Below are 9,869 nucleotides of genomic sequence, written 5' to 3'. Positions count from 1 at the left end.
GCATGAAACGCTTACCAGATCCCTGGACAAAAGGAAGTCTAATATACCTTATATTTGTGGGACTGATCAAATTTCTTTAATTGCTATGGGGTTTTATTGTTCTGCCTCAGCAGAGCTGTACAGACTGTCTCTCACAAAGGCATGAGAAATGCAGTCCTGGGCACCCACAACTCCTTGCCACTGTTATCAGATAATTAACAGCACAAAGAAATAACAAACCTTAGCCCAAAAGGCATCAACGAAGGGAATGCTTACAGAGCTGATGAGGCTGACTGCTAGAGAAAGTACAATTTAATCCAGTTTAAATCGTTTTTATCCAACTTAAAACTGTTAAAAGAACATTTACTTCCTGGAAGACAGAACAGTAATGTCCAAGATGTTACGTGTACGCTTGCAAGGACACATCTGTTGGTACATTTGGGGAACTGTTCTGGCTTAGCTGACCAGCTGTGCAGGAAATAAATGTGGGATGTTCCTACAGACAATTTGTGCCATGTGTAGGGCTGATTAGTAATGAGAAAAACCCCAAAGTCTTTCAGACCCAAGCTGAATTCAGTGTTCATGGAGGCCAGCCTGCTGGAAGTGAGGTGAGTCTGAACTTGGAGGTGAGAGAGGAAAATTAGCAAGTGTGTCCAGCTGTCCACGTGTTTAATAGAACCACAAAGGAAAGAGATACATTTTCTACAACCAGGTTCATCTGGGATAAAGCAAGATCCCTCTCTTCCTGAACCTTGCAGGTTTCACTTCAGGCACATTCAGCTGAGCTGCCAAGCAGCAACTTGTACAGCTCCCATCTACCTGGAAGTGTTGATGATGCTGGCAGAGGCTCTGGGGATTGACATCAGGAACTATAGTGACACCTCAAAGTGAAGACATAACCCTTTGGTGACAAATCCCAGAGATCCTTGAGTTAACTGGATAGATTTTCCTGTCATAATGTCATCTGGATATTTCAGAAATGTAGGAAGTGTGAACTGGAGAGGGAAGGCTCTTTCCTCTTTGCCCTTTTTGATCCAGCTCATTGGTTTTCCCCTCTTCACAGCCTCTCCCCCTCTCAAGGGCCCTGCTCCTTCTTTTGTCTTTCTGCAACAGAGTCTCATCTCCTGCCTTGCCAATGAGACTTTTCTCCTTTACCCATCATCTCCTGTCCCTTCACCCCTGGTTTGTCGCTGATCTCCACCCATGCCCAGTGTCCTCATGAACCCAGGACCACGTAGGCATGTCCCACTAGTTTCAGGAATTGCTCTATTAGTTCATGTCTGAACATTTTGCCCTCTCTGAAGAGGCATAACACAATGTGAGTCAGTCTTGCAGAAAATAAGTCTTACTCGTCAGATCTTTGCTTAGGTCCTTTGGTGAGAGATTGGTGCATTTCTTAAAAATATATTATTAGAACATGGAGAATCTTGCTTCTCTGTGGATAATGATGTAATGTATGCAGCTGTCTGGCTTAATCCAGGGCAAAGCTAAGGGAGAGTTTTTATGGACAGTACTACCCATACTCTGGAAATGGAAAACCAGAGTAAAATAATGGTTTTTACTTGTCTCAATGTGACACAGCTGATTTCCTCTTCATGCTACCATGCAGATGCAAACAGGGTTTATGAACTTGCTGTGGCCTCTTTTCAGCTCTGTCCTCGTCATGGACCTCTGGATGCTTTCATCTTTTGATGAGCTTCATTTAATCCATAGAGATCAGAGAGAAGAGTTGTAGGGTTCAACCACCAATTGTGGACCTGTGCTGAGGAGCCCACAGCATGGCACAAGCTGCTTCTGCAGTCTTTCCTCATGGGCTCTCTCTGTTTCCATGAACTGAATGAACTCAATGAAATTAACATTTTTCCCATAATGGTATATTCCATCTGTTTTTGTGGGACCAGCCTGGAAAGTATTTCCCATAGCTTCAGTAACTACTTGTATATTCACCACTACTTGTTCATAGTGCTGCTCTCCAGAGTCTTTGAGAGAGGAGGCTGATGCTGCACCTATATCAGCCTTTCCCCACCTCAGGTTTCCCATCCCTTTCAGTAGCATGCAATGGAGCAGATCACTGCTCACCTGACCAGGTAAATATTGACAAACAGTGATACAATTGCAGTGGCTGCTGCTGCTGGTCTACCCTGTCGTCCCTCCAGTTAGTTCTGAGGCAAAGTTCTGGGTACTGTATTCAAGGTGTCTGGCTTCAGTACCTGTGCTGTGCTAGAAAACAGGAGCAGCAGTGTTAAACTGCCCTGACAGAGCTGAAGGCAGAGCAAATTCTACATTTGAAGCTCCTCTTATTGGTTACAAAAGTATTTACAAAGTTGAATGACAAGACTTCTTTCTCATATTCTCTATAAATCATCCTGATAGTTTTAGGACAGACTGCTGCATTTGTAGAGAGTCCTGCCAGAGTATGTGGAACTCTGTGAAATCAGAAGTTTGTGGGCAACCAGCTCAGGTGTTTTACAGGTGTCATGAGGGAATGCTAGGCTTGGTGCTGAGGTTGTCCAAAAGTATGCAGACATCACCCAAGCATGTGGTACCCAGACCTGAAAGCAAAGGGCCGCTTATGGGGAAGAACAACCAAAGACCTGGCATCTCCTTATAGAAGTACTTAGAGGTCGTGAGTGAGGATTTCAGAATTCAGGTTTGGGCTAACTGGTACTAACTGGCTGCTAAACCCCATCAAACTTTTGTGAGAACCAAATGTGTGCAGAATCAGTTCAGCTCACTACAGTGGGAAGAGTAATAGAGGTAGAAAGTGTATGAATGTTTCTACAATGAACACCCTGATGATAGTTAAGTAGGTGAAAGCTGATGCAATGAGTATGTGAAGGTGTGTCATAATTTGCAGGGATATATAACCAAAAGGAAGGGATTTTTCAGACAAATAGGAAAATGTCCATTCTTTAGGAGTACAGTTTGGAAAAAAGAAAGGGTATAGAAAAGTATGAAAGTATCTGCTGTCAGCAATGACATTTGTGGCCATTTCTCTTAGTCCAACTCAATTTTCTGGCACACTGATTTGATACAAATGTTTTGAACAGCTTTCATTTTCACTCCTTGAGCAAACACGAAGGAATACAAGTCCTAATTTGAGTTCAGCTCCATTATATTTTTCAGTCGTGTCAAAATACAGTAGTTGTAGAACACTTGGCAATACTTTGTGAACTGCAGTCTTTATGCTCTGCCTTTAGCAGAGGTTTGGAGTTTTTCTTTCTCAGTCTCAGCTAAGCCTATCTGTAGCATGTTGGTGTTTTTTCTTCTACTGCCATCACATTGATGTTGCCCAAAATGTTCTGCAAAGATAGATGGACACATATTACCTTGGAATTGGCATTGGAAAACATATGCCATTTAGTTTGTTTCCTGACTGGTAGCATTGGTGCAGCCAGGAATAAAAGTTTTACTCAGCAAAGGTGATGTATTAATATACAACAATAGTGTTGTGCATTCAGTTAGGTCCTTCTCATGTCAACTTCAAAGACCTTTGCATTGATGAAAATGTGATCTGTCTACAAATGCAGTCATTATTTTACATAAGTTAATTGTTACAACCACTTTTTCCTTTGAGGAAGGAGGGAAAGGTGAAGGAAAAAGTTCTGTCAAGATTTGTGACACAAAGGTGGTAGATTCACATGTTCACCCTGTACAAACAAGAAGCAAAAAAACCCAGATGCAAATAACCTCGTGGTCATGTCAAGCTCCTTATAGTCACTTCTCTCTCTAGGCTGAAAATAAATCCCATGGCTGCTTCATGCAGAGGAAAGAGATACCTTTCTCATCATCAGATCACAAGATGATAAGTTATGAGATGTTGAAGTGCAAAAGGAAGTAACATCTACTTTTCTACTAGTATGACCATTGCTATGCATGGAGTGGGACAAGGCCATTTAAAACACTGCAAAAAATGAAAATGTGTATTTTCTTAAGAAATAGCTTCTAGGGAGGAGATGCTAAATGTATCTGGTGTGATGAGAATGGTGGGAAAGTTGGAAGTGCCTGTGAGGAAGAATGTTTGATGCAAACATAATGTGCTTTGCCCTGACAAGGTCTTGCACTGAATTGTGTTGTCTCATTTTTAAGGCAGAGGATCCCTCAGTGCCAGTCTGCAGTGAAAATGATACAAAGGCCTGACTCATCTGATAAAAATGTATCAGAACTTTCCAGAAAGCATCAGTGATTTAAATTATATAATTTTTGAGAGAGGATAAAGAAAAGGAAAGAGAGTAGGTGGGTAGAGAATCTGATAATGGACAGAGGACATTCCACTGACTCTTTTATAATATCATACAACAGCTTTTCTGCAGGTGGCATTTCACAGAAAACAAGGCATTTTTATGAGGAGAAAATGTTCAATTTGCAATCTCTTAGAGACTCCTTCAATAATCATGGGTATGATCTTGGCTCTAAAACAATCCTGAAAGGCATACCCTTATTACCCTTATCTAACTGAGATAAAGAAGTAAGAGCATCTGCAGGGGTCTGGACTCTTGTAAATGCTATGATGTGTCTGTGCCACCAACAGGCCAGTGTGAGTGAGCTTGACACTGGTCTGTTGTTTATTCTGGACTTCATTTCTGGATTTCAAGTTTCTGGTGGCCTTTGTTCAGATTCCCAAGCACAGAATTATTGTAAAATAAAGAAGACGCCAAACTTGGAGTTGGAAGAGGAATCTCTGGCACTGTTTGAAACATATAAAAGCATGAGGTTTGGCTAACCTTGCTGAGATGCTGTTGCACAATTGTGTATGTCAGAGATCAGTAATTAGTCCTCATACAGATCCTGCTGTCTTGGTGGTCTTAAGAAAAACATATATTTTTAAGTCACAGTGGGTTTTAATGCCAAAGAATAACTATTTGATTATTCAGATAATGCTACTGCTACTCACTTTCAACTTGAATGAATGTTGGCAGGCACAGTCAAGTTTCCTGCAGATCTTTATGATGTCTGTCAGCTGTGGAGTCATAATATCACAATCACAATGCAGTGAGTGATTCCTTGACTTAAATATTACTGCCCTTTCTCTTTAGGAATGGAACTACTTAAAACACCCTTCTCATGTAGAGAAGTGTTGTTACTTTACACAAGAGTAATTGAAGCATCATAGGTTCGAGTCAAAGCCTTCAGAAGTGGTCAGTTATCTGTGTGTTTCAAAGATTGAATGTTATCCACAGATGGTCCACATAAGTTTTTTCTGGTAGACTGGGGAACAGAACCCTGGCACACCAGGCTGTGGCCATGAAAGCACTTTTCCAATAGTATCACAATGTTCCCAGAAGGCTATATCTTTTTAGTAGCTATTTTCCCATTTTGTCATGAAGAATATTCCCAAAAGTGCAACATTGACTCCTGTTCAGAAGTAATTAATGTAAAAAAGTCTCATTGAGGAATCCCTGGAAATCCCTGAAGAAAAATAACCTCAAACTGTTAAAGCTCTTCCAAAGGTTTGTTTTGATAATATACATTCTTAAACCTGAAGTAAACAGAATACATATCTGACAAAATTACTTTGTTGTCCTCATTACTATACAAAAAGAGGAGAATGTTGTATCAAAAATGAAAACTTTAATTTATTGATGGTTCAAGTTTATCATGTCATTGCCTATTTCCAAGTGGACAGGCTGTTGTGAGCAGCAGAGTGCTCCACTAAGAAATATGAGCATCTCCAGTAGGTGATTTGGACTTTAAATGGCCAAATGCTAAGTTCCTTTTCTCTACAGAATTCTCAAATTCCTAATTTAATTGCAAAAGATTAAATAGAATGAAATTTCCACTTAAAATTATGTTTTAAAAGGTATTCTGTCTTACTTAGTACAGTCTAATATTTGTCACTGGTGTATATGAGAACAATATTCTCTGTCACACATAGATAAACCCACGTTCTCCCTAACCCAATTAAAATTGTGGGTCATCAAATATTACAGAGATGTGGGATGCAGAAGTGTTCCAATTTAGCCCCAAGTCTTCTTTGAAGTCATTTGAATCCCCTGAGCACCTCCATTTCTCATATAACTGACGTCCTTAACTGCTTAATACTGCAAATTATTTAAAATCAGACATGCAATTATGTTATTAGAAGACTTGGAGTTATTCAGACACAAATGTGTGCCTAAAAATTATAGTGAAAAGATGAAAATGAAATAATTTTAAAAATATATTTTAAAGCAAATTAAAATATTAAAAATTAGCACCAAAAAACACACAGAGAAAATGTTGGGTAATTATCACTCCACAAAGCTTGCTTAAATCAAATCTGTTTGATTTAACTGATTGTTTTAAAATTAATGACAATTAAAGAGAGTGTGAAAAGCAGAAATGGAAAGAGTGGGAAAAGCAGGAGATACAGTGGAGCAATATCTATATTAGCATGGAGTAGAGTCCTCTTGGGACAGAAATGGGTGAAACAGGGTGAAATAGTTGGTGTTGAAGATCTGATATCTACACTTGGTTGCGTTTAGAAGAGTTTTGTGACATTTGCTACAGTTTTTCCCCACAGCACACAGATTGACCAGAGCAGATCATTCCAGAACAATCTCTTCCAGCCCATCCCTAAATGAACAGACTTTGGGTCACTCCACCTGAGGCTGATGTACGAGGTAATGATGAGATTTGCATCAAATGTATAAATCTGTTACAACATGAAATATTAATGTGTCTAATGTGACATGCAGGCCTGCAACATAGAATGTCTTAATGGAAAGTTAATTTCTGTGCTTTATCTCAAGACCCTGGTGCCAGCTTTATGAGGAGATTGTAGCAGAACAATGAGTCTGTTCTATTTCAGAGCTATGCAGCAATGGTAAAGCTGTGCTCTTGCTAAACCATTACCACAAAGAACACTTAAACCAATGTACTTCGAAAATCCCCCTGCAGATCTTCAGTAATAGCAAATCCTTTACTGAAGAGAGGCCAAGATTCTCCTCAGACCACAGAATTTTCTGGGGAATTTTCAAATAAAAACACATCAAATGAGGATAAAAATGAGATCTTTTTGGAGCCATCTTAGTCTGGGTCCCCTTCCCCAAGAAAATACACAACATAAAAGATGAGAAAGCACTGCCCTTGGGATCCACCTTTTCAGAGAGTACACCTCTTAAAAACCCCAATAAACCTCAAGGCAAGGTTTTGTTTTGATCCTTCAATGTTTAAAGCTTACTGTGACCTCTAGGCTGGGTTACAGCTGGGACATGAGACCCTCAGTACTGCTGTCAGTGCTACAAGAGCTGTTACAGAGAAGGGAACAGGGCTGCTCAAACTCTGCCAGCAAATACAGCCCAAGGTTGTTCTTGTGTGTGCCAGCATTTATTCTCACAGTGGAGAATCCTTGAGTAGGATTGGAAGGGACCCTGAGAGGATACCTAGTCCATACACCTCTCTTTCTTTCCCACACAAAACTTAATGCTTTATTGCTTTGTTCACTTCAGCTGTTCCACCAGGATATGCCAGTCTGTGCAACCTTTGCCACAGGAAAGCAGGTTGCAGCTCTGGGTTAATTTAGGCCTGGCTCCTAATTTCGGCCTGCTGATGAGAGATCACTCTTTGTTTTAGTCAGCTGAGGTGCCCTTCCCAACCTGTGGCTGCAGTGTGCAGCTGAGGTGGTCACACAGATTCTGTGTCCTGACAAGAACTCCAAGGCTGACTCCTTGGATTTGCCTTGCAGGTGGTTCAGCGTGGAGAGAGGAACACAGGCAAGGGCTGGAGGTGGGAGCAGCAGGTGGGAGCTGGACAGGAGAGTCTCCAGTGTACACCTGTGACCTGACCTCAGCCAAGCCACATCCTTTTGTTAAATCTTCCCTGGCTTGGTACGGCCCTTCCATTGATATCCAAATATTTTTTGTTGATGGGAAATTTTAAATGGATAGAAATTTTAAATGGATAGCCTCAGATACCTTCAAAGGATGTTTGTATTTTACTTCAGAATACTTTCAGTTGTGAGGATTAGGTGGGTAAATTGCTTTTACCAGAGCATTGGCATGGTCTGTTGCTGAAATTCATGCTCTTGGGGCAGGGTACAAAGGTAGTCAGGTGTGTAACAGCACACACTCGGGGAAAGCTGGTGGCACTTTGCCTCCTGCACTGGTTAGGCAGTTTTGCAGACTCCACTTGCTGCATCTCCTTATTTGGGCCCCCAACTGCCCCTGCACAGCTGGCCCACACTGGCTGGCAGTCTATGAACTAATATCATTGACGTTTATTGACTGGAAGCCTTTGAATATTCTGTTTGTGTGGAGTTTATTTGAGCAATACAAATCCCTATTTGGCAGGCAGCTTGAGTTCCCTCTAAAGAGGCTTGTCTGTATTTGATAGTTTTGCCACTTTAACTACAGTGGTATAATTGAAACAGCAACACAGAAAATACTCAAGGGAACAGGCAATTATGCTGGTGGCAAATTGTTTATATTGGCCTAGCATATTACAGAACAAAATGAGCTATACCAAAATGATGACGTTTTCTATCAGTTTCAGTCAACATATTACTCTAAGCAAGGGTTTTATCCACGTATATTGCCTGGCTCAAGTTCTCTTTCTGACAGTTTTAGGCATGCTGGAATAATATAAATGCTTTCAAATTTAATAGAGTTCCAAAGTGAGTAATATTTTCTCCTCCTCCCCCAAAAATCTCCATGTCTAAATACTCTGTTGATACCTGCTTGGGGTAGAGATCTTTTTTCATAGATCCCTTTGACTCCACATAGTGTAAGTGATGCTGTGAGCTCACTGTGATGTGTATGAAGGTAAAGAGTGGCTCTTCCTTCTTATCTCAGTTGCTTTGATGGCATTGGGAAGATAAAGAACATGCTGTTGCTTTTTATGGGGGGAAAATAAAGAATTAGCAACAGCAACTCTATTACCCAAACCTTCGCCTGCAAACTACTTTGAACAGGTCTTCAGGTTGCTTTGATTATTTTTTGTTTCTTTTCATCTGCTTGACTGGTCGAATGTCTGGAATAGCTAGAAGATGTCAAAGAAAGAAACAGAAAGAAGAACAGACATCTTAAGCATAAGATTTTGGTTGCCTGGATTTCTGACATGCAGCAAATGAGCCTGTCTCAGTCGTCCTGTCTCCTCCTGAAAACCTGACATCTTCCTGAGAGGTTGGTGGAGACAAGCTGGCAGCAAGGGGAGGGATGACAGTGGCTTACACAGGTTTGTAGGCGTCAGACCAGAAAAGCAGGGCAGGACCCAGGGCTGGCTGCTTCAGCTCCCACCCAGCAGCTCTTTGGGCTGGGTGTAAATTGAAGCCCTTGGCTCACCATGTTTAGCTTGTGGCTACTTCAGTAGCTGGCACAGTTGGCCAGGCCCCAACAGATCCCTCTAGAGGTATTTAATTCTCCCCATGCACTCCCCAGAGAGTCAGATAGAGTGGAGCCAGGGTGTACAGCACTGGGAATCCCCCTAGGCATTGACTCATCAGGTTTATACATTGTTGTGTTCTACCAGGTGATATCTAAATCCATTAAAAACTCAATCTTGCCTTCTTCTGGATGCCTAGATCCTTTCTTTAAAAGGGCTGTTGGCTTCTAAACCACTTATGGTCTTCAGTGCTTCTCATCCATCATCCCTTGCTGTGCTGAAGATGCCACATCTGTTTACAAAATGTTGAAAGAAGGAGGAACTGAGGAGCTGGCCTGAAAAGCCTCCTATGTGCTTTTAGCCAGCACTTCTCTCTGTAGATTGCAAAAGGTTTTATAGCTCCTTTTCCCCTTTTTTCTTTACTTCCATTCATTCTTTCTACAGCTCCTTGCTCTTTCCCCTTAGATAACTGTGGTCACATACCAGATTAAACCTAAAACTGCAAGTTTGGGGTTTTTTTTGTCTTTATCTTCTATGCACCACACGAGTGCACCAAGCAATAAATTATTCTTAAAATTTTCTCTGCCCAT

This window comes from Pseudopodoces humilis, chromosome 1 (assembly GCF_049639895.1).
Source record: "Pseudopodoces humilis isolate 2021_Gansu_Grassland_sample_001 chromosome 1, ASM4963989v1, whole genome shotgun sequence".
In the NCBI taxonomy this organism is placed as follows: domain Eukaryota; kingdom Metazoa; phylum Chordata; class Aves; order Passeriformes; family Paridae; genus Pseudopodoces; species Pseudopodoces humilis.
Note: the sequence above shows the minus strand (reverse complement) of the source record.